Genomic DNA, 27,139 nt, shown 5'->3' with positions numbered 1-27,139 from the left:
TGAGTTAACTCCATGAAAAAAATCACAAAAAAATCAAAGAAAATTCAGGTGGTAAAAATTGGTTGTACTACTTCGCCTTCAACGTGTTAATGACTAGTCCTATCTGCTTTGCTACCCTCTTCAGTCTGATGTAGGCTTCTTCCATCTTTTCAAAGTTGTAATAATGAAAATAGTGCATGGAGAACTGGAGTGCGATGACTCTGCAGCGAAAGCATTTCAGTTTGTCCGTAGGTTGACTGCTGTCGAGTGTCAGAGGTGGCATGCCGCGAATGGTCTTTCTCCAGAAGCTTCCAATTGGCTGAGAGCTACAACTGCTCATTTCGTAGTCTGAGGTGCACATTGTACCTCCATGGATCAATCATTGCCGCCTGAAATATTCTCCTGGGTTGAGTGCAAGGAGAGACCGACTAGTGCTGAAAGGGATTTAGTTTCTTAAAGGCAGTCGAGTGTACACAACCCATAGTCGGCATAACATTGGATACGCTTTGACTAATGCTTTTGCAGAATGCTGTTTTCGTTACCATTTTCTAAAAACAATGGAATGTCTTATAGTGCCCTCCCGTTCATTTTTTTTTCCATAATGTTGCAGCGAAAATTGTGCACAGAACCTTTACCTCTTAATCACACCGACCACAAGGAAAGTTGGCCTCCATCAAAATCCATATTATAAAAGAATTCGAAATTTGTAGCACATTTAGTCAACTGCTTGTAATCCGTTGGATCGCTATTTGATTTACATAGTGAATTATAACGAGAAAAAAGGATGTTTTGGTGGACTTAAAATTTATATTAGATGTCAGATTAGCGGAAGACAGGTAACTTCCAATGGACTACAAATAGAAACGATTATTTTTATCACCACAATTTTTTGTAAAGAGACGTGGCCGACGCTATTGTTGATTTTCGAATATTATTTATTATTAAATTTGTATTAGTGAAATTGGCCTTAATTAGTTACTAAGTATCGTTTGATTACCATTCTTTGAGCTTTGTTTCAATTTCTTGTCTTGAACTATAATCTCCGAGTTATGAATAATATCGCTTAAAATTGTCACGATTACCATGATACACACGTACATCACATAAATACACTCTGTACATACTTTGCTAGTACATATTCCCTAAGTATTTAGCTTCGAATCCATGCAAGTTTTGTATGAATTTTTTCCGTGTTTTTATAACGCTTATCCCCATTTTTGAAAATATTAAGGTACTGGGTCGTGTTGCCAAAATCAGGAAGGGAACTGTGATTGTTTTTATTTCACCCTCTCTTACAAACGTTTTTTTTTGTCGTTAAAAAGGTTTTTCTTCCCACACTCATACATCTTTTCCTTATGGCTCTTCATTACACCCCTTTATAATAATTGTTTTTAATAAATTGTGATCTACCTCAACTCCTGCGCCTTCTCAAAAAAAGCGTAATTCGTTGGATCTTTAACGACTCAAATATTTATGAAAATGATATTAGCCAATTAAAAGCCGAAAATGTTTGCCACTCATTTGCCACGCATTTAATTTTACTTAAGTATTTCCGACTCAATCTTCCTCCTAATTCTACCAATTGGACGTTAAGTTTTCATGAAGAAATGTGGCCTCGGGTTATTAGTTAGTTTAGTCATGGAAAACAACCCTTGAACACAACCCACTAAGAACAGATGAAACAGTTATGCGATGGAACTGAAAGGAAAATACTTACTGGATGCAGTGTCCCATTCTGCGCATATGGAACTTCCTGCCGTTACTGGCCAGGCTGTATGCAAATGCCCGTGTGCTTGTGGCTATGGACATTACCACCAACACCAGCACCGCCTCCACTGCTACTTTCCTGCAGAAGCTACTGTTGTGAGTGTTTTCTCAGAGCGTATTGCTGGCACCTCCTGCGCGATGCTGGTGGGATCAGCTCAGCGAATTTGCAGTAGCCATCGGATGCTGGGGAACGACACCGCTGTGGCAAACCGTTTCCGGAATGGGGGGCGGCGGGGAGCGGTGCTAAGCGGAGGCGATGCGGGAGGAGGGCTGGTGAGTCCAGATCGTTGATGTGTTGATCCCAAGCATTCTCTTCGTTGACCTGCGGGATTCTTGGTTCTAAAATTGGCGAACCGGTGACTGATTGAGGTGGCTTTTAGTAGCGGTCTGGGGCGGTTTCTCGCTTGGGTAAGGGGGGTTGAAATTGGAAACGGGAGGCTGTGGATGGGGAGCCTGTAGGTAAAGTGGGCGTATGTTGGCAGATAGTGGTGGTTTGCGTTACGAAGGGAACGTTCTGGGCAGAAGTCCGATGGGGTCAGAGTTTAGTGGCCTGCGATGTCGAGTAGAAATATCCCAAGGCACCGACGGACAAACAGGTGCAGGTGAGATTAATGCCAGCACAATGCAATAATATGCAATTGCTTTACGAGTTTTAATGACTTTGGCTATACTGTAACGCGGAAGCGTCATGCGTGATTGGGTATAGGTAGGCGTTGTTGTTGGGCTTGTTGTGGGTGGTAGTTTTGTGGTTTTAGTAAAAAGTTGGATAGCTTCCGGTGGCTACATGCAACCGATTGGTTCAGATTATTGTTTAAGTTTTATTGACTTCGAACATTTTTGTCTCACAGGATCTTAAAATACTTTCTGTTTCTGTATGGAGACTTTTGGGTGGCCTTGTTTACTGATAATGGAAATTTCTATGTCACGGCTGGGAGCAATAACTTTGAATGGCACTCAAGAGGACGTGTTGTTAATTAGATTGAAAGGAATTTCTGGTAGGACGACATGTTCTCTTTTGAGCGGTGGGATTTCTATTGACTGTTCGCTTCTTTCGTTTTGCTTCACGAAAGTCGCTGTATCACAGTTTTTACCACTTGTAGCGAACGTGAAGCGATTCTGCCTTCCTTTCACACCTACTCACCATACACACCGCACACTGTCCCTCGCATTTTCCCCCAAAAATAGCATTCCAAATTGTTCTCAGGAATTCCGTAGGTCAAACGGTTGATTAGCATTACGTTACCTGTTTAATTTGCATTCGTTCGAACTCGTTCGGTGGGACAAAGATCACCCCTTTCTCAAATTGGGAAATCTTGAGTATCCGCCTGGATGACTGTCGGCGCTGACGACGTCGACAATCAACAACGAGATCGGCCATTCGCGTCGCGTTGGCATCTTCTCGTAAAGTCACGTATTAAGTGAATTTCCCCGTCCGTACACTGCATCCTCATACGTCTCTGAGGGCTGCTATGGTGTTAAAAGTGTGGTAAAATTTTGCTCTTGGGCCTTGATGTTCGAAAATGCACGTCCCAGCTCAGTTGCCAGTTTGAGGCTAACAATACCGGTAAACCGTAAAAGTCGTGCTGAAGTTAAGTTATTGAATTTGCCTGCAATGGAAGACAGAAGCAGACGAAGCGTTAGTTTTGGTTACTCGATGGCGTGTCGCGTGATGCTGGAAAACAAAATTATTTGCTTGGTAGATACCGTTAATTCGACAGCGTTACAATGCGAAAACATGAGATTTTAATAATTGAATAAATAGAGAAGGGATTATACCGGTGCAGTCTAGGCAGTCCAGATTTGTGGTGGCAACGGCAGGTGCCACATTTATATTGGATATATCAAAGTTTTGCAAAGTTAAATGAAAAATATTGATCGGATTGGTAATAAAACTGCTTAGTGCATTGCTTGTAAATACGAAATTGGTTGGTTGTAATTCTCACCATTCATATGGAAAGCCAGATTTAGATAGTATGTTTGTCATAAGTAATCGCAAAAGCGAAGTGATGCATATATCTGAGGATTATCGGTATAAAACACAGCAGAAGCTTCTGCACAGTTTCGTTTTTCCGGTGATTCAAAACTCCGCAGCAAAAACTTTGTTTTACACCTCATAGTTTTGACGATATTTTGCAAAACTATGTTTGTACTAAAACTCTATTTTCATAAAATCTGCAGAAAGAAAAGACTTATTCAGCAGATAAAATAAACTGACTGTCCTTTTTTTAGCCGATACCGACTATAACAGCGAAAATTTTAATTATTTTGTATGAAAAATGGAAATAGTGTACCTATTAGCAGCAGTAAATATGAGTTTAATAGGGAAACTAAGTTAAATTATAAGTTTTGAACCCTCGTCCGGATTACAACACACAACACTACATCCTCCAGTCGTCGAAGGAAGGATCGACAGTTGATCACTTTCATATGGACGAAATTATTGCAAAACGAAGATTGCGTATGAACGATTTTGTTACTGTTTTTTTGTCTTAGAGATGTACCCAATACTATTTCAGAGATGACGAATCATGAATGCCGCCAATATGATGTTCTAGGTTCTCTAAACCATTCAATGCCATATGCATGATTTACGATTTGGATATGCCCATGATTGAGGATAAGAAGATGATGAAGAAGAAGAAGAAAAATAATAATAAGAAGAAGGTTTCCATACAGGACATGCACATGATTTACGATTTAGATATTTAGATATGCTTAGCGATAGTAAACAATCAATCGCTTAAAGTGAGCGACTTTTTATTTATATTTCGGATTAGGCACCCGCGTTATTATTTCTTTAACGCAAGGAAAGTAAAAAAAACGGGATTAAAATTGAAAATGAAGTAATATTCACGGCTGTTGAACCACATTGATAGTAATCGGAAAGCTAATGGCGGGTACGCGACGTTAGGCATAAGGACGTTAGGCATAAGTACGATAGGCATAATGGACGTTTGGCATAATTCTGCCTTCTTTACGTCATAGGCTGTTCCTTGGGTCATTTTATGCCTATGTTTGGTAAAGTGACAAATAATATTTTAGTGAATTACACCCTCAAACCATACCCACGAATATCCATCACAAGCTCTTGCTCCAAAACCATTCCCCCGACAATTAAACGCCCAGCAATAGGCGATACACACATTGCGCGGCACACGGTCGCTTCCCAGTCAACATAAAATCGTACATGGAGCAATATAAGGTGCTAAACTGGTTACGATATACATACATGTTGTATAGAGAAGTACCTCTATCGCCTCCACTTCAGCATCCTACACGACACCATATACGTTCATGTGTTGACTGGGTTTGATAGGGCCTGCTTATAGACACATGCAGCTTTTTGTAGAGGTTTAACAGAGCCCACTGTCAAACCCCACCACATCCTAGGCAGGCCCCCTAACTCACAGTGGCCATGGGGAGGGGTTGTCAAGCCCTTAGAGATAGTCTCTGCTGTCCCTGATTTACGATTTAGATATGTTCAAACCGATATTTTTAAAAACTCTTTTTCCGTGTTTTTTTTTTTAAACCGAATATCGTAAGCTCTCCTGACTCGTAAGCTGACTTTTAAGCCAGCAGTGCTTGGTACAAAGCCTCCTGTAGCAATGTGTCTGGCTACTGGCGCTCAAAGACAATGTGCATGGTTTACAATTTATATCACTCCAAATCGAATGTTCTTATTTATCCAAATAATTCTGGAGTTCAGACCATCTGGTCTTCCTAGGCAAATGGGCTCGATGCATAGCCAATAGCAATCCATGATGTACATATAACTACCTTGAAGTCATGCGCATTATTTGCGATTCAGATATGTACAAATAGGATATTATATATTATTATTTTTTTTTGTTCGGAATGAACCACTGCGTCCACTTTTGTAGTATACCCGTGTCATTTGTTTAGTGCATGTCTTTCTACTCCATTTATATTGAGAAGAAATGGAGTAGTCGTTTTTTATTCATATATTTCTCAAGATTAATGTCAGGCCTCTTCAGATTAAGGTACAACTATTTATACCCTTCGAGAAATGGCTTAAACATACCAACTCTCAAAGGCGCGCCTCAATCAGTTTTGGCTCAACAATGAGTGGGATAATACTGATTTTGGCCATGCATCACTGAAGTTCAAACATATTTTTGCTTCTTCTTATGAGATCCGAACTCATTTTTGTACAGAGATCTGATTTCATTGCGTTTGAGCATTTCTGAATCTCACCTTTACACAGAGCTCTAATGAGTCAGAGGGTTCAGCAGATCCACCAAATGCGTATCCGCTTCTTTCCTAATTGAGCTCTAGAGCTTGAAGATTCATGTCGTTAGCTTCTAACCCAGCTCAAGGTTGATTGAGTTGCTTTTTTTATAATTTACTCCATTGACTCCATCAAGAGAGGAAAAAATGGGTCATCTAAAAGCAAATTATAGTCGTTCCATACTCTTCCGACCTTATCCCAGCGTAACGGGATGACGAGCCATAGCCAGCCTATGGCTGAAAGTCTCCTTAACCCTCTCTTTCCCGCGACTTTTTTCAAAGATTTCAATAGGAAGGAATCATGTATGGAAAAAATGTTAGAACAAAAGTTGTTTGGCATAGCTAAAATAAGTGGAAAACGAAAAAAAAAGTGTTTGATTGTAAATCAATAGTTACTTGATTGTTTTCAATAGTTTCACTATCTGTACTCAAAATTGATTATATTTGCAGTCTAATGGAACCATAAAGTTTTGCCAAATACTGCTTTTGTGATTGAAATAATTCTATGAATGTTGGAAGGTGCAAAATTTGATGGAGCTCTACAGCTACCATGGGAAGGAAAGGGTTAATAAGGATAAAAAAAGTTATCCAAACCATCGTAGAATTCAGACCAGGTCTATCTATCAATTGTGCTCGGTATAACGTCGTACAAAGCAAGATCATAGTTTTCCACGAAATAGAAAAAGTTAAGAAGTTTCAGACCATCACATTTTTGCGGTGAAAAGTTATTGCAAGTGCGATTCGGCTCATATTGGCCCGAACACGTTAGGAAGGTTATGATCCACATATGCATTTCCAAAGTGTTTTCGCATCTGCGAAGTCACCGGTCTCTATCGAGATCTTTGTAGAATATTGTTTGCGCATTTCTTTCGCACAGGTCACTTCGTTTCTGGTTGTAAGCCGGCCCCGATTGTGTGACTCCGTTGTTGGTGGAATTCAAACAATGGAGTATTGGCCAGAGTTGTAGAAACCAACTTTGGCAGTAAAATTATACCATTCAGCCACTGGAAGGTTTATTTATAAACTACCAAATAATCGAACCCAGATTACTAACAACTTTGCCTTTGGTCAAGTGACCAAGTCTTGGCAAGTCTCGAGATCGTCCTGCATACTCTGTTACTACCAGAGCTGTAAATATTCGATTATTTTTTATGAAGCTTCCATCGGCCTTCTTTTGTCACTTCACTTCTAAACATATTCATATTCGGCTCTGCACCGTCAATTTTCAGAATGAATATGGGTCAGTGAGTATTTATTTTATCATCACAAATTATTAAACAATCGTAAAACTGAACACACATTTTTGATGATTTAAATAAATACACGCATAGATCTAATCCTGACGTTCAATTGAGGGGCCATTTTAGCGTCAAATGTCAATATAATCAAGGCTAATTTTGTTTTTTTCGCGCGCAGTTACCATACTCAGTGGTAATCAATTGAATGAATTTATGAAGAAGTAAACTAAGATGAATACACTGATTAGGTGTTCCAATCTGCCAAATTCACGGATTCAGCCATCTTGGATTTTAGTATGGGAGAGCCAGTTATTTTATTTATGTTTTGCACCGAAAATGAATTTTTCACCCCCGCCCTCTTCTCGTCCATAAATTGGGAAGACTGCAACACCTAGCTGTGTTCATCTTGAAGTAAACTGAGTAAGTCATTCTATGTTTTGAATAATCAAAACACGAATGTCAAAAGTCGGAGTGAATGTGCTTCATGAAAAGTGAATATTTTATGCTCTGCTTCAGCAACACATTCGAATACACAATTAATTAACTTCTTTTCGACCGCATAATGCAGGAATAAAGCAACGCGAGACCGTTCCGCACATCCAAAACAGAAGAAAAAAACGAGGAAATCGTTGAAAAGTTTCCGGAAATTGAATGCATTAAAAAACACATAAAGGCGTCGATTCACCCTGCTGATGCTGATGATTTTTGTACCGATCTGATACAAGATTTCACTCATTACATTTACAAGTTATTACAAACATTTTCTTTGTCTTTCAAATGTCCTAGAGTTCTTGTGATTCAAACGATCAGCTGTCCTGAATACTAGGTCTTATATAACAAAGCAGATCCACTTAGCTGGTAAGATTTCAATCAATTACTTATACAAACTTAGCTTCATATTACACAGGGGAACAAAATTTAACCTTTTTGCGGGTCCTCAGAACCACCCTCGATGTGTCTTCAGTAGATTTTTGGCTCGCTGAATCTGAATCTGTCCTCAGATATGCTCTAATACGTCCAAATTCTAGAGATATAGCCAGATTAATACCGCTAATTTGAAGAAATAGGCATTTTCGAAGGACTTTCATGTAGTATATAAACATTATTTTAGGTCAATCACTACCCGAAATGGTAGAAGCACATCTGATCAAATGAATCTTCATCAGATTTTGCACGTCATACAATTGTTTTCTTTATTCGGTTTTCCTTGAATTTAAGTTCAGTGAGCTTTAATTTAAAAATATTCCATACAAGTCGGTTTCTAAAACTTGCATGCAAACGCCATCACCACCAGTTTGAAGCCACCAGAAATTCAACAACATGCGGCCAGAGGAACTGGGATATGAAATGCTGAATTAAAGTATAGAGATACTAGTCAGTTTGTAAATATATGTTTCATCTGACTTTTAATAAAAATATAAAATTTTTCAGCTTTGTGCTCAACATTTCTCCTCCTCCTAAAATGTTATTCTGCTCGACTTGCTGTTTTTTTTCGATCGATCAACTTCCAAAACCGCCATCGCACTCCATATCATGTTGCAATTGTGTTGTGCTAGAATATAGTTCAAACATGATGATCCAGAAAGTTCCTTTTTTTATCAACAAGGAAACAGATCGGATTGCAGGTAATTTGAACAAATTCAACTTTCTACTAGATCCCTTACTAGAGCATCTAAACCACATTGACTAACATACCACATTCCAGCTCTCGGAAAACAAGTTGAAACTCAAACATTTTGTAACTTCATTGTATTTTTCTCATTCATGTCGTTGTGTTGTTAAATTAGAGAAATATGGAGTGCAGGAATTGGCGGATCATCCAACCATTTGCTCGGCACTGTAACATGTTGCACAGCACACAAGTGGAGCGGAGCCCAAGTTTTTTTTTTTGGCGCATAACTTTGCGACTTAGCACATAAAATAAAGCTTGATAAAACTAGTGAACTTTTTCCCGTTTCACTGTTAAAAGCTGGCCATAGATAAAAAGAAATTGCATTGGGATTATTGAAAACATCCCCTGCAGCATTTTCAAACCGGAATCGAGATGGGGTCCCCACGCACGATTAGGTTGTTGACGCTTTGTTGCGTAGCCGTCAATGCCGCTTCAGCTTGTATGCAACCGCACACAAGAACGATTAATTGTAACTTATCGATTCGTTGATTGATTCTGCTAATTGATAGTTTTCCGCCCAAATTTCTATCATAGGAATATTGGAATGATCATAAATAGCAGGAATAATCAAATATAGGTTTAGAGCCGCGTACAGTGTCCGTATTTGTTTTATTCGAATGAACATAATAAAGGAGCTTCAATTGACAGTAAATACACTTACATTACTTTGAGTAATTATTGAAAATTGATCGCGCCAGAGGAAATACAATATCATATTTATATTCCACAGAACTTACTTCAATGAAAACATATTATTTTTTGCTTAGACAAACTATATGGCTGAATTCTTGCTACTTTCCTCCTTCAGAACCGCCCGCAGAAAATTACCAGGCTTGTATACAAGTCTTCGAACATGGCTTGTATAAAACATATTTTTAAATAACTTTCACTTTACACCCTGATTTCTGTTTTTTTACACGGATTTTTTTACACGGCCGTAAAAAACTTCCCATACAAAATTTTTTGCAAAGTTGCTTCATTTAGTACATGATTCTGTCGAGAAATCATAAACGAAACGGTTTTCGAATTTTGAACTGAAAACTTTTTTACACGGAAAACGCATCCCCTGTGTAAAAAAAAATCGGGTGTACTAATAATTGTAGATAAACCGTACTTATTATAAGTTTAATTTTGTCACAAATGCACCTACATTTCGAAAAGATTCAGATGTTTGTGATCCATTTTGGACCTTGATTGACTAGTAATTTTTTTTTATAGGGTTAACGATGCCTGTTCCAAAATGCTCAAAATAACACAGCTCAACAAGATTTTTGTCCCTAACAACCAAATAATGTGTCCTTTAGTAGATTTTTGCTTGCTGAATCCGAATCTGACTTTCAGATTTGCTCTAACACGTCGAGATTTTTGAGATATATCTTAACAAATGTTGTAAAATCAATGATTTTGGGGCATTTTGGAACAGTTTCATCGTTAACCCTATAGAAAAGAATTACTAGTCAATCAAGGTCCAAATGGATCACAAACATCTAATCTTTTCGAAATGTGGTAGTATTTTGAACAAGTTAAACATAATAAGTGTGATTTATCTGCAATTTTGAAGTTAGTGAAAGTTATTTAAAAATATGTTTTATGCAAGCCAACTTGTATACAAGCTTCTGGTTATTTTCTGTGAACGGTTTTGAGAGGAAAAGTAACAAGAATTCAGTTATAATGAAGTTTGTCCAAGGAAAAAATAATATGTTTTCATTGAAGTAGCTTCTATTGAATATAAATATGATATTGTATTTCCTCTGGCGCGATAAATTTTCAATTATTGCACAAGTGATATGGGTGCATTTAATTATTCAATTTATGTCAATTTATGCCTGGTTATTATGTTCATTCGAATAAAGCAAGTACGAGAACTGTACGCAGTCCCTATATATTTTGATTATTCCTGCTATTTATGATCATTCCAATATTCATATGATAGAAATTTGGGCGTAAAAACTATCAATTAGCAAAAATCAATCAACGAATCACTGATAAATTGGTTTTTTGGATCGTTCTTGTGTATGATTGGCATACATGTTGAAGCGATGTTGACGGCTACGCAACAGAAACTCGGAAAACGTCAACAACCTACTCGTTTATTTGATTCGCGTTGAAAATGCTGCGTGGATGTTGCAATAATCCCAATGCAATTTCTTTAAACTATGATCAGCTTATAACATTGAAAAAAGGAAAAGTTCACTAGTTTTATCAAGCTTTGTTATGTGCTAAGACGCAAAGTTATACGAAAAAAAAAAAACTTGGGCTCCGCTCCACTTGTGTGCTGTTCAACATGTTACAAGTTACCTTGAGCATATGGTTGGATGATCCGCCAATCCTGCACTCTGATATTTTCTAATTTAACAAAAAACAACGGCATGAATAAGAAAAATTTACGATGAGAAGTTACAAAATGGTTAAGTCTCCAACTTTATTTTCCGAGTGCTGAAATGTATTTTATTAGTCAATGTGGCTTGAATGCTCTGGTAGGGGATCTAGTAGAGGATTTGAATACGTTCAAATTCGCAATTCTCGATCTTTTCCTCTGTTGATTAAAAAAGAAAGGAACTTTATGGATCATCATGTTCTCACTATATTCTAGCACAACATGTTAACAGAGATTACGTGTGTGGTTATTGGAAGTTGATCGATCGAAAAACAAATCCAGAAATCGAGCAGAATAACATTTTAGGGAGGAGGAGAAATGTTGAGCATAAAATGAAAAAACGTGGATATTTTATTAAAAAGTCCAATGAAACATATATTTTACAAACTGACTAGTATCTCTCAAAGTACTTCATTTAATTGATGCTTTTCTTATCCCAGTTCCTCTGGCCTCATGTTGTGGAATTTTTGGTGGCTTGAACTGGTGGTGATGGTAAGTTTAGCATGCAAAAGTTATTGAAACAAACTTGCAGGGAATATTTTTAAATTAAATTCACTAAACTTAAATTCAAATAAAACCGAATAGAAAACAATTGTAACGTGCAAATCTGATGGAAATTCATTAGATCAGATGTGCTTTTACCGTATCGGGTATTAATTGACCTAAAATTATGTTAATATACTTCATGAAAGTCCTTCGAAAATGCCAATTTCTTCAAATTAGCGGTATTAATTTAGCTATATCTCAAAATTTGGACGTGTTAGAGCATATCTGAGGACAGATTCGGATTCAAAGCGAGCCAAAATCTATTGAAGACACATCAATTGGTTCTGAGGACCCGCAAAAGGTTAAATTTTGTTCCCTGTGTAATTGATTTTACAACATTTATTGAGGTATATCTCAAAATCTCGACGTGTTAGAGCAAATCTGAAGTCAGATTCGGATTCAGCGAACCAAAATCTACTAAGGACACATTATTTGGTGTTAGGGACAAAATCTTGTTGAGCTGTGTTATTAATGGTGAAGATACTACAAACAGCTGGAACGTGAGTACGACAGCTGCCCAAGCCACGACGTCAAAATCATCATAGGAGGTTTGAACGCTCAGGTTGGCCAAGAGGAGGAGTTCAGACCGACTATTGGGAAGTTCAGCGCTCACCGGTTGACGAACGAAAACGGCCTACGACTAATTGATTTCGCCGCCTCCAAGAATATGGCCATTCGCAGCACCTATTTCCAACACAGCCTGCCGTATCGGTACACCTGGAGATCGCCACTGCAGACAGGAATCACAAATCGACCACGTTCTGATTGATGGACGGCACTTCTCCGACATTATCGATGTCAGGACATATCATGGCGCTAACATCGACTTGACCACTATCTGGTGATGGTTAAACTGCGACCAAAACTATCCGTCATCAACAATGTTCGGTACCGACGACCGCCGCCGTCCGACCTAGAGCAACTGAAGCAACCTGATGTCGCCACTGCATACGCGCGGTATCTCGAGGCAGCGTTGCCGGAAGAGGAGAGCTCGATGGGGCCCCTCTTGAGGACTGCTGGAATACAGTCAAAGCAGCCATTAACGATGCAGCGGAGAACAACGTCGGGTATATGGGACACAGCGCGGGCGATCGCGTTGCAGCAAGGTACCCGGCAGAACGTGGAACGTTATAGACGAAAGCGGAAACAGCAGACCCGCCCTTTTCAGGAGAAGAAACGCCGCCTGGAAGATAAGGATGGGAGCATCTTGACGGACGAACGTGATGACCTAAAGGTGGAAGCAGCACTACGAGGAACATTTAAATGGCGCTGAGAGTACAGGCAGTGAAAGTCAAAGCAGCGGAGGAGATGAATACGTCAGTTCAGCAGACGATGGAAGCCAATCAGCTCCCACTTTTGAGGGAAATTAAGGATGCCATCCAACAGCTAAAGACCAATAAAGCAGCTGGTAAGGATGGTATCGGAGCTGAGCTCATCAAGATGGGCCCGCAAAAGCTAGCCACTTGCCTGCACAAATTGATAGTCAGAATCTGGGAAACTGAACAGCTACCGGAGGAGTGGAAAGAAGGGGTTATATGTCCCATCTACAAGAAAGGCGACAAGCTGGAGTGTGAGAACTTTTGAGCGATCACCATCCTTAATGCCGCCTACAAAGTGATATCCCAGGTCATCTTCCGTCGTCTGTTACCATTAGTGAATGAGTTCGTGGGAAGTTATCAAGCCGGCTTCGTTGACGGCCGCTCGACAACGGACCAGATCTTTACTGTACGGAAAATCCTCCAAAAATGCCGTGAATACCAGGTCCCAACGCACCATCTGTTCGTTGATTTCAAGGCGGCATACGACAGTATAGACCGCGTAGAGCTATGGAAAATTATGAACGAGAACTGCTTCCCTGGGAAGCTTACCAGACTGATCAAAGCAACGGTGGATGGTGTACAAAACTGTGTGAAGATTTCGGGCAAACACTCCAGTTCGTTGTTCAACATTGCCTGTTGTTCAACATTGCGCTAGAAGGTGATTATCATGCGGAGAGTCGGGTGCAACAGCCGGGTACGATTTTCAACAGATCCAGTCAATTTATTTGTTTCGGCGGATGACATGGACATTGTCGGCCGAACATTTGCAAAGGTGGCAGAACTGTACACCCGCCTGAAAAGTGAAGCAACGAAAGTTGGATTGGTGGTTAATGCGTCAAAGACAAAGTACATGCTTGTGGGCGGAACCGAGCGCGACAGGACCCGCCTGGAAAGCAGTGTTACGATAGACGGGGATACCTTCGAGGTGGTCGAGGAATTCGTGTACCTCGGATCCTTTCTAATGACTGATAATAATGTTAGTCGTGAAATACGAAGGCGCATCATCTGTGAAAGTCGAGCCTACTACGGGCTCCAGAAGAAACTGTTTACTGTTTGTAGTTCATTTCATTCACCACGAGCTCGCCCAGCTCTACGGTTAACCGAGTATCCAGAAGGTAGCTAAAGCCGGAAGGGTACGATGGGAAGGGCATGTTGCAAGAATGCCGGACAGCAACTCTGCAAAGAAGGTGTTCGCTTCCAGGTACAAGACGGCGTGGAGCGCAGCGAGCGAGATGGGCAGACCAGGTGCAAAACGACTATGAGCGTGGGGCGTATTCGAGGATGGAGAGATGCGGCCTCGAATCGTGTATTGTGGCGTCAAATTGTTGATTCAGTGTTATCTGTTTAGATGTAGACTAAATAAATGAATGAAATGAACTACAAACAGTAAACAGATTTGTGAGGCGTTCATGAACACTTTTCAACAATTGGCTCAAAGCTGGCTGAGAGAATTCCAGCTACGACTGAAAATCCTTTACGTTACATTAACCCGATACCGGAATCGTTGTATATCTACCCGGCTTCTGATAATGAAGTAATTTTAATAATAAATTAATTAAATATGAACAAAAGTGCTGGCCCAGATTGTGATCCAGCTAAAATAAAGAAATAATGTTTCTTCATTTTCAAGAATTCCTACCGACTGTTTCAACATAATCATCCAAACTGGATTATACCATGATTGACTAAAAACCCCAAAAGTAGTGCCTATATTTAAACCTGGAGATTCAACGATTTATCGGCCTTCCCTTCCAGTGTTCAGCAAAATTTTTGAAATACTTCTAATGTCCAGACTTGTAACTTTCCTCGACCGACATAATGTATTGTATAGCAAACAATATGGTTTCGCAATGGATGAAGTATTACAGTAGCTATCACTAAGCTCGTCGACAATATATTAGAAGAAACTGATAATAAACGGTTAATTGGTGCCTTGTGTCTTGATTTGAAAAGAGCATTCGATACTTTAAACCACAATATGCTGATAAGAAAACAAGAAATGTATGAAGTTAGAGGAATTGCCAATGAAATATTATGCAGTTACCTAAGCTATAGGATGCAATTTGTGTCATTCGATGGTGCAACAAGTTCTCTTACAGAAATCTGCACAGGTGGTCCCCAAGGTAGTAATATTGGACCGCTACTCATTCTGATCTACATAAACGATATTTGTAGAATAAATTTAAAAGGCAAGCCAAGGTTATTTGCTGACGATACTGCACTATTTTCTGCGAATGCTAACTCAGAGCTCATGGTTCGAAATATAAATGAGGACCTGCAGTGACTTAAAGCATAAATTCCATGCAATTTACTTTCGTTAAATTTAAATAAGCCAAATATATGATCTTCCAATCTCCCCCGAAAAGCTAGGCCAATAACTCCACCTTTAATGATTGGTTATGATACTATTAAAAGTATAGAAGTGTAGCTCATATCCATTCACATTTAAGTTATTTAATAATTGCATGGGGTACAGCATGTAAATCTGAGTTAAAGAAACTTCAAACGCTACAAAATCCAGAAAAATATATTCTCTCCATTTGACTTGACTTCGACTTCAGTACTTGACTCGACTTCCGAGTTTAGTCAAGTACGAGACACTGATGACGATCACACAGTTGTGGTCGAAATACGTATCTGCAAAGATATCGAAAATAATTGATGGAATTAAATGGAGAGTACTTAATTCGTCTTAGATCGCTACAAAATCGTTCACTAAACGTAATTTATAATTTACCATATACTTGTTCCCAACTGTTCGTTTATATACAGAGTTTCCACATAATGTGTTACCAATATAAGGGTTAGGGTGGTTCAAATTAGTATGGGAAAAACTTTTTTCAATTTGTTTGATGGGTCCCTTTATTCCGTTCTATTTGATGCCTGGTGCTCTGGACAAAATGTCAGCTAAATGGTCAACGTTTGGGCGGTGCTAAACTCGTTGGAGAGTTTATATGCAAAAATGTATGAAACATCCAAAACAGTGGAAATGCAGTTGGACGGCACAATTTATGAAGAAGAACTATGATACTCATTCAGATTATGAAGATTTAATACAGAATGTTATGTAAAACCATGAGAAGATTAGAGTTTGCCCGGCTAAATTATTAGCATTTCTCTGAAGTGGGGTTTGAGCAAATTTCGTTTCTTTTACCTTTGAAAAGAAATAAATTCACCCCTACAACACCCAGTAAAATGCTAATATCTTTGCCTAATAAACTCTAATCTTCTCGCGGTTTTCAGCATAACATTCTGTATTTAATTATACAAGAACTGAATGAGTATCATTGTTCTTGATCGTAAAATGTGCCGTCCAACTGCAAATCACTGTTTTTGGATGTTTCTGCATACATTTTTACATATAAACTTCCAACGAGTTTAGCACCGCCCAAACGTTGACCGATTTGGCAGAAATTTTGACCAGAGCATCAGGGCATCAAATAGAACCGAATAAGAAGGCGGCCCATCAACAAAATTTGAAAAGTGTTTTTTGAGCCACCCTAATAAGGGTTGTGTGAACTGCAACCTTTGCACATGGTTCACAATAGCTTACATAATCCTACCGCACTACATAATATCATTCTCAGTACAGCACCTAGATCTTATATAGACAGGCTTTTCATCTCACACACCCTCGTGCGTATTCTAATTCTGGGCAAAAACGTTTTTCCTTTATCGGACTTGCCAGATTTAATATTCTCCCTAGAAATCATCAGCAAGTAACAAACTGTTCTTCTTTCAAAAAGTATCTTAAAATTTATTAATCAAATTTTCAGCATGTTTTTTTCTTCTTCCTTTTTCGTAAACCGTCATCAAACAATTAGAGATTTTTGTTCCTCATTTAAATTTATCTTTATACCTAGTCTTATTTATTAATTAATAACAGTAAAATCAATGCTTCTTTAAAAGAATATTCGATCCACTAGAAGCATTTCTAAGATATTTATTCTTGTTTGTATTTCTCCTTATTTGTTGTTTATTTACTTGTTTATTCTCAGGCACGCCAGGCCAGTGGCTGAGAATTGAGTGTCCATTGCCAGAGGGCTCAATTCGAGCTTTTAGAGTGGAGGAGAACGGAGGGTAATTAAAAAAACTGCAGAGGATCCTCCTCGATACCAACTCATAAATGTAAATTAAGCCATATTTCAAATATTCTCTTTGATCGGGTTACTCTGATGGTCCTTTCAACAATTTTCAAAAAAAAAACTGTTCCATATATCGATACATCCTTGAGTCAATGATCCTTTCATCTACGACTTATAAAGGGTCGACTGTACAACAGATCGTTTTTGGTAATTCGAAACGTCCTGGTGCTCAGAGCATTCGATTGATTTAGTCGTTACGTATCTGATAGATACCTTGATCATGATCCAAGATCATTTTGGAGAGCCTTGGACGTCATAAAAATTAAGATCTCCTATGCTTATTGAATTGAATTGGGGAATTCATATGATAAGGTCATTGCAAACTCTTGTTTGATCGGGTAGATAAGGCCTACCTTATCTAGTACTAGAAAATGTTTTGGAGAGCCTTGAATATCTCTTATTCGACGAAAAAAAAATGGTTTACATGATGCTCATATGCTTATTAATGTTCGATCAGATATATTTAGGCTAATCTCCGGCCAAATTACAAATTAATTAATCTTACGGTCAAACGGCCTTTCCTATCGTTTGGCTAAATAACATTTGACCTGGTGGCATTTCCGATTCCAGCAAACCAGAAACTCATAGGTACGAATTCAATGGAAATATGTATCTTGCTAAAATGACTGCTTTGGTTATCATTTTTCAAGGCTCTAGTAGATTAGTAAAATTTATCCGCACTACAAACTGTATGTGCATTCATCGCCTCATTTCACCACGAGGCCCTCATGCTTCCGATGGCGATTCCGACCTCTTCAAAGAATTTTATTCACTCAACAAAGTACAACGGTGCCTTTGTCAGACCGTAAATCGGGACGGCACACTAAGGAGTATTTCAGCCCAAATGCTGGCCAAAAATCAAAAACAATTTTTTTAGATACCCCCATATTTTTTTTCGTTTTGGTACCCTCAATTATTAATACTAACTGGCCCTGGGATTTTGGATCAATATTGATTACTTGTGAGCGATGCTGGCTGCCAAATCTTCACCAAAATTTACATGCTAGTTTTATCGCAATTGTCCACGAAAAAATGTTCATGTTTTATCGTGTATTTCTGGGTTTTTATTGAATTTTAAGATGAAAATGAATATAGGAACCAATAATGAGGGTATGTAAAATCCTTTCCAAGCATGATTCGATCTGAAATTGTTTTTAGGTGATCCACAATGATGATATTAATTGCTAGCTTTAGGCATTTTTACAATAATATGTTTTAAAAAATAAACTTTTGATTAGGTTCCAAGCCCGATCAAACAACAAAATTGCCAGCATTGGAAAGATTGGAGTTTCCTCAATAAGCTCCATGAAAAACATTTCACGCATCTGTTGTATTCAGAGTAAGCGGCTAATGATTTTAGTTTGTATAAGTGATTCTAGACTATGAATTGATTCTCATGTTGTGGATTTCGGAGCGAGCAGGTCTCCGAAATCATAGAAAAAAAAATACCAGCGAGCAGGTCTTCGAGTATTTATAAAACTTGATCCCGGAGCGAGCAGGTCTCCCGAGGATAGAATAAAAGATACCGGAGCGAGCAGGTCTCCGAGGCATTTTTTTTTGTTTATTCCGGAGCGAGCAGGTCTCCGAGGCATTTTTTTTGTTTATTCCGGAGCGAGCAGGTTTCCGAGGCATTTTTTTGTTTATTCCGGAACGAGCAGGTTTCCGAGGCATTTCTTTTTTGTTTATTCCGGAGCGAGCAGGTCTCCGAGGCATTTTATTTTGTGAATGCGAACACACTTTGAAAATGCAAAGCAGGACTCCAAGGCATTTTGTGTTCATTCCGGAACGAGTAAACATCAGAGACATTTTGACGTAGGACTGCATCTGGGTACACTTTGCGAATGCAGACTCCGAGGCATTTTTTTGTGAATGTGAGTAAAACTCCGAGGCATGTTTACGTGGAATTACGTCTGTGACCACTTTGCAAATGCGAAGCTGGATTCCAAGACATTTTGTGTTCATTCCGTAGACATAGGACTTCGGCTGTGTATAGAGGAGTACACTTTGCGAATGTGAAGGACCTGAGGCATTTTTTGTTGATTCCGGAGCGAGTGGAAATCCGAGGAATGTTTACGTAGGACTACGTCTGGGTTTTCTATAGAGGACCACACTTTGCGAATACAGAGCAGGTGTCCGAGACAATTTTTGTTCATTCCGGAGCGAGTAGAACTCCGAGGCATGTTGACGTAGGATTGCGTCTGTAGAGTACATTGAATGCGAAGCAGACCGTCGAGGAATTTTCGTGTTTATTCCCGAGCGAGTAAAACTTCGATGCGTGTTGAAGTAGGGCTACGTCTGTATATTCAACAAAAAAAGTTTACTTTGAAACTGCAAAGCAGGACTCCAAGGCATTTTGTGTTCATTCCGGAGCGAGTAAACATCAGAGACATTTTGACGTATGACTGCATCTGGGTATTCTATGGAGAAGTACACTTTGCGAATGCATTGCAAGATCCCGAGACATTTTTTTGTTTATTTTTCGGAGCGAGTAGAACTTCGAGACATGTTGACGCTGGACTACGTCTGTGTATTATGTGAGTACACTTTGTGAATGTGAGCCGACCTTCGAGGCATCCTAACGCAATCGTGAGTTGTTTTATTTGAATATAGTGAAGTTTTCTAATAAAAGCTAGGCGAAAAAAGTGAATATTTATTATTTTAGCGACAAAGCTCATAAAATTGTTCGCTTTCAAAAAGAGCTGGACTTTGATGAAAAGCATACGCATACGCATTTTCGGATGTAAAAGGTTGTTAAGAAATAAAGCGGTTGAAGTGCAACGAATTTATCTGATCTACTCCTTTGATTGTAATATCAATACATTATCCAGTGACTTTAACATTATCCGAAGACAAATTTGTATAGTCGAAGTGAACAAACAAAGCACATCTTCGGAATTCTTGGTAAGTAATAATTAAAGAACGAAAAAACAACATAAAAAATCATATTCAATGACAGAATCAGAGGAGGACACCACTCGTCGCAAGCACGCTGTAGCTCTCAAAGGCAGCGTTCTTACGCCAAGTGGTGCTCTACCTAATAACAGCAACTGACGCCACCGGTGGTTGGTCATACTTCACTGCTAGTTTAATACAAAGAGCACAAAAACAAATGCTGTTAATTGAATGCATTTACAGCCGACAAAATGATTAGCATAGTTTCCCAATCAAGAGAGAATAACAAATTTATATCATATTGTGTTACTGATTTCAACAGTTTTTCTAACATAGGCTGTTATAAAACTTGGTTCAGGTTGTTGTTAAAATAACTAAATTTTCTAACAAAACAATGAAACATAACTAATTCTGTTATAATTTGGTTAAGAAAAATGTGATAATTATTTGTCATAACTCGATTATAACAACGGTTGTTATAAAAAACTGATGTTATTACAATCATGTTATAATCTTGTTTTGCCTTCCTAGTCGGTTTGGCCACGCTTTTTACACTGCGTACTCCTATGTGCGGCAGTTGCATCAAGCGGTTTCAAATAGTCTAAAATAAAATAAAATTCAAAGTACTATGTGAAAATGGTGAAATGATTTTAGTCGTCCCCTATGTTTTGATAATTCGACCAAGAGTAGTACGGGAAATAGTTTCTTACTTACTTACTTATGGATCCTGTACACCTCCGGTGGTGCAAAGGGCCGACTTGAAAGATCTCCATCCTGAGCGATGCCCGGCTATCGCTTTAACCTGTTGCCAGGTTAGATTTCGGTCGACTTCTTTTATTTCTTTATTGAGGCTTCTCCGCCATGAGCCTCTGGGTCTGCCTCTGCTGCGATGTCCCGCTGGGTTCCAGTCTAATGCTTGCTTACAGATTTCATTTCCGCCCTACGTAGAGTGTGGCCGACTCCAGCCCCACTTCCGATCCCGAATTTCTGTTGTTATCGGCCTCTGGTGACAACGACGATGGAGCTTCGTTGTTTGAGATCCAGTTGTGAGGCCACCAGGCCCGAATTATATACCGCAGGCATCTGTTAATGAACACCTGCAGCCGTTGAGTGTTCTCCACTGATACACACCATGTTTCGCTAGCGTATAACAGCACAGATTTCACGTTAGAGTTGAAAAATTCGTATTTTGGTGCGTTCACGGAAATAGTTTCTGCTTCTCCAAATTGGTCCCATGTTTTCGCTTGCATGCCTCACTGGTTACTCAATGGTAATAATATCTTGAAGTTGGCTTGAAAAGTTTGACATTTTGCTTTTCATACCAAAACTGCTCGGAAGGAAGTAAAAGTTAATTCTCCGTAATGGCTCAATTATCTTTATGATTTACGGGAAATGAATCCGGTTTCCGCCGACACGGGCACTGTATACTCCAGTGGGCAGTAACGGAGCTCAAGCAAACGCTTTAGCTGTGAACTAATGGCTGTTGGAATTAATGTCTTATCATTTCGCTCGAAATCTTTGCGCCTTCAACTGGAACTCTGCGAAATTTCTCCAGAACTTGCTCTTGTTAATCCTCTGAATTAAAGCTTAACCCTTTGAAAGGGATTCATATTTAAACATAAACTTTTTCTTCGGACCATTACCACATTTGCAGAACATACTGGTCGGATCCGCTCCACTCCACATTAGCTTTTTTTTTCTCGGAGCTCATTTTCCGTTGCGTTGCGTTGGCCTGTCCACCCACCCAAGCGAATCCGGGTAAGCTCACATGTCGTCACGCCTTGTTCGAAACGGGAAAGTTTGCCACGGTACAACACAGGAAAAATACTTTGATTTATTAATGAAATAACTTTTTAAACTCATCCTTGCGCAAGTATACGGAAGCATTATCCTTTGTTTCCATATAGCGTGTGCTTTTTGGAATTCTGGTAGGAAATGCTTCTGCGGGTGTGATGTGGCTTCTCCGAGCATTGTCTGCGCACACCAGATGCCCCTGTTAATGCTCTCGACACTCTTCAACGGTTGAAAGACTTTATGAAGCGTGAAAGTAATGGCTTCTTCATGCAAAGTTTTTTAGCCAATGAATGTTTAATGAATCTGTATATGAAATTGTGTATGAACAGTTAATGACATGTAGATTATTCTTATTTGTCATCGGTTATAACAAGATTATTTAATTTTTATCACTTGTTCATAATGATCCCAATATATATCAAAACGTATCACACTCGCAAAAAAGCGTTCTCGAATTCGTCAACCAGCAATAATAGTCCGTTATATAAATTACGGATTCGGAAACACCAGTCACGTTTTAGGTATACCGGAGCGTTCCAGAAAACGTGACTGGTGTTCCCGAAGACGTATTTCGAATCACGGTGTATTTTCGCTAGTTCTCGAATTCGAGAACCCTTTATGGCTGAAAAAAGAGGAGCTCTCAGAGGGGGTGGAGCATAATGGCAGGGGCCCATATTCCCGATACAAATTGTTCGGGGCCCATAATACATGGTATAAACCAGCATCCTTCAAAACATCGCCGCTTTAGCTTAGTCGTCGGAAAGTGCATCCCGAATGCTGTTTGGGATCCCATATAGTTCCCTGAGATAGGAATATTTGGGATATATGCACAGTATGTGATCTACACTACATCCTTACTTTGTACAGATAGCATTGAGACCGAAAAGGGCCCCCACCGAGGTTTTGGGGGACCCTTGTATGACCGCTCCGGAATCTCGATCGTTTGCTCTTTTTGCGAAGCCAGATCAATCCAGGGGACTGTAGGGCCTTTAATCTTCCTTAGGATTAGTGTATGTATTGTTGTTGTTCCAAGTTCGATCCCATTCCTGGCTGACGACACTTTTGTCCTCTTTATAACGTCGGCCAGCGGGAAAGAACGGGTGTAAAGCAGACCTCGTATCCAACACTGGCGAGAGCATCGTCGTCTACATTTCCCTCTAATGCCGCAATGGCCTGGGATTCAAGCGGGGCAGGTATGTGTCACCATGCCTGCGAGGATTCCTTGGATCCATGGGTGCCCAGTCCACACAAAATAGTATATGATGCAATATAAGATGCTAAAGTGGAGACGACATACGTACATGCTGTATGGTGATTCACCATTGTTGAAGTACTTATATCGCCTCCACTTAAGCATCTTATCTGACATCATATACGATCTTGGGTTGACTGAGTGTTTGGGTGTGCTGCTCTGAAGAGCGGCAATTACACTGGCTGAATCCGTGGGGATCGCAATCGGCTTGTTAGCCGGAACCATAGCGGCGACGAAAATGCCTTCATCCGAGAAAATGTTGCACTGGCCAGCTTAACTGTCTGAGCTATTTAGACAGGGTCCAGACACTCCAAAATCGACGCCGCGGCTGGAGATCTTCTTAACTCGTCACTATTTTCTTCACTTCTGAAACTGTTGGTTCATCCTGGTAGGAAGCATTAGCCAGCTTCTCTCCATGGCAGTGGACCCAATGCCACTGAAGGAGACCGGTGATGGCAACATTTCTCAAGGTCCGGTCAGCCTCATCGAGGAGAGGATCCTAAATTCTCCTGAAATGGCAGCCGCAAAAGAGGCGGCTTTGCGGCAGATGACCATTAGGAGCCCGATGCCGGAAAGAAGAATGCCGGCATCAACGCGTTGCTACATCGGGGTGGACGGAAGCAGGCCAGAGGATAATCGGCGTAGTTGTTGAAGACGGGCGAGAGCTTTTCGAACCAGTCTTTTTGTTGGGTTGAGTTGAGTTGGCCCAAGCAGTACAACGGGAATTCATCCGGGCAACAAACGAATACCTTCGGTCGCCAAGGACCATTTTCTCAAACCCGTCAACGATCTTTGGAAAACCCGCACGCTCCCGGACGAGTGGAGAAAATGAAGCAACCCACATTGTTGATCAAGTATGTGAACAGTCACTATACGTAACAAACAACAACAGCTCAGGAACACACTCGAAATGAGTAAGTATAGCTCAAATACCTTATTTTCCACTGAACTTTGAACCAATAGTTGCAGTAGTGTTTCAATGGATGCAAGTTCCGTAAGAAAATAATGGCACTCGAAACTATAGGAACACGAAATGAAAAATAACATTGTACCAATAATTGGAGGATTGATTTTAGGCAAAAATGATAGACTTCCTTGCGATCGGAACATATTTTTCATAAAATAAATGTGATGAGGTTTTGGATACACTCTAAATGTAAGTGAAATGCAGCATCGTTTAGATGTTAGTGATAAAATAGTGATGGCGCGTGCTTATTACCACCACTATTGGGTCTTTCACCCTAATGCATTTCCTCTTCCCACAAGCAACCAATCTTGACATTTACAAATCACATAATTGGTTGGCATGGTAGTCGTGTTAGCAGGTCACTCAACTACGATAAAAATATTCGATTATAATGTGTCACGAGCTCATTGTACTATTTATATCGACTTAATATACTGCTATATACCTGATTTCGTCTCGATCTAAGACCAGCTATGAATTCTCGATTAAAACAGACTCGCTTCCGCAGAATAATCGAACGAAAGGCGCGGCTTTTATTTTATTTTCCATAACTCGAATATGAACCCATCTCGTGAATCAACAACATTAAAGAAATTTATACCGAGAACGTGTTCTGCTGCCAGTCTGACCGAGAAGCTCATGCTTTGTCAGTGTCTCAGTCGGCGTTTTATGGCATTTTGAGCTGTGACGCCACCCTGCCCCCCTGCTGCAGCATACTGATCGACTGTGATTGTGGCGATTTACGTGGTTTTCTCCCGGTCTTTCTGCTTGGTATCCACTTTAGTATTTCTTGGACCGGACGACGATTGCTAAAGAATCGCATGCAGTGATGCGACGCGACGTAATCGCTGGTATAAAAAATTTGTATACATTTTCGTTTTTTTGTTTGTGAATGCGATTGATATGAAAATCGAAAATCGAAATGAGGTCAGTTAAATTTAAGTGCTCCGGCTATCATTCTAAAAATACGACATGAATAAATTAGGAATGGGTTCATTTAGGAAACCGCACTTTGCAACTTGAAACATTTTATGACATTCACTTGATATAATTGCAGATGAAACTGATACAAAAACATGTTGAAAGAAGAGTAATAAATATGTAGTCTTTAGTGAAATGCTTTTATATGCACCATAATATTATTGTCTTTCTTGTGCAGAAAGAAAAACTCAGATGCTGTGTGGCTTCATTATTTGCTCCATATAACGTTCATTAAATTGTAATTGAAAAAGGTCATCTGTGGAGAATATGGATCATACGAGTATAAAATATATATACACGGTTTCATGCAATACTGACAAAATTTCAAATATCGTATTTGACGTTTTGATGGCAAAGCACAGACAATAGAATAAAGTTTCACCTGACAATGATCCAGGTCGAAATTAACAATATATCATAAGATATGTGAATTTCAAAATTTGACGACATTTCGAAAAGTTCCTATAAATCTATGAAAAAAAAAAAAAATATATATATATATATATATATATATTAACCTTGACAACAACTTTGAGTTATAAGCTAGAATGCCATAGAAACCTTGATGTTGTGAATAGAAGATCATTATGAAATGACGTGCCGTGTGCCGTGCAACAACATAACAACTTTCGTGATCATTTTTCAAGGCTCTCATAGATGTGAAAAATTACTCTGCAGTACAAAAAGGACGTGCTATCGAAGCATTTACCACGTGGCGACTAAAATTTCAAAAATATCGGAGTAGCTTTTTTTTCTGGAGTGATGTTTTTCTTAGGTGACATTCTGGTGCGTATTTTGGACTGTGCTCCCCTATGTCCATACGCGGTGTATGTTTTCTGCATTACGCATATTTATATAGCATAGCTTACAATAGTCGCACTTCGTCAATGCCTGAGTTTACCCCCGCTGTCGTCACTGGCCAAACATCGTTTGCTGGCGAGGATAGGGCGCTAAATGTCAACGAAGAAAAAAATCAGTACGTTTTGACAGTTGGGTACCCAACATGTTTGGGAACGAAAACAAAGGGAACCGCAGCGACAATCGTCCTCTATAGTTAATTTTCTCTATTAGTTTAACTCACGAACGCATGGAACGATTTGCATGATTTTCTCACTAATCAATTCGTCTTGAGGTTAGCTGTGATTATACATACAAAAAGTTTGCAAATTGGATGAGGAATGTTGAAAAATTGTCACAATACAATATAAGGCCGAATAGGGAGAAACCCCAATACGATCGCACAAAAATGATCTACACGTAAAAAAATTTAATGTTGTTTATTATTAATATTTCTAATACTTTTTTGCCAAAACAGGCGCTTAATGACATGTATAAGAAAAACTTATACATCGCATTAGTCACATACATTCGGAAACTTATACTTTTCATTAACTTATGAATGTTATTAGCTTTTGATATGGGATCATTCATTAGGTGGCATAATGAAGAGTATAAGTATTTTCTGAATGGTTTTTGCCATAACATATAAGGTTATTTTTTTACGTGTAGAGGGCGGTGCTGCAAGGAACTCAACAATTGACAGTTAGAATGCAAAATGATAAAACCCCGAGCAAGGTACGTTCAACTAGTACCTATGTATACACAAATGAGAATTGTCTGTGTTTGAATCAGCATAACATGAAAACGGCTGGATGGATTTTTGTCATTCCATCAGCAAATCTGTTCGTTATAATCTCGGGCAGGTTAAGAATGCATGCTAATGTAAAAATCTTGAGTAAAATTCAGTGAATCGTAATCAACTAAAATAAAAATTCGTGTGTAAATCAAGCATGGGCAGTTTACACCGCGCCAGTGTTGTGCTGAATCATTATCAGACGATAAAGATTGCAATTTTCATGTGAAATCTTTCACGTGAAAACAGTAGACGAGTTGTCGCTGGCGACAACATCTCAAATATTGTACTCAAACGATGATAAACACAGAATTTTCATTCATTCTTTA

At 39.3% G+C, this 27,139-nt stretch overlaps 1 protein-coding gene across 1 annotated transcript in view; it reads right to left on the bottom strand.

The window, feature by feature from the left end:
* LOC134213205 (monocarboxylate transporter 2-like) overlaps positions 1-27,139 on the bottom strand; it is a 265,394-nt gene that overhangs the window by 113,809 nt on the left and 124,446 nt on the right. The gene's annotated exons all lie outside the window — the stretch shown is intronic.

This window comes from Armigeres subalbatus, chromosome 2 (genome assembly GCF_024139115.2).
Source record: "Armigeres subalbatus isolate Guangzhou_Male chromosome 2, GZ_Asu_2, whole genome shotgun sequence".
Lineage (NCBI taxonomy): Eukaryota > Metazoa > Arthropoda > Insecta > Diptera > Culicidae > Armigeres > Armigeres subalbatus.
The sequence above is the reverse complement of the archived record's forward strand: the minus strand, read 5'-3'. Positions and strand labels throughout refer to the sequence as shown.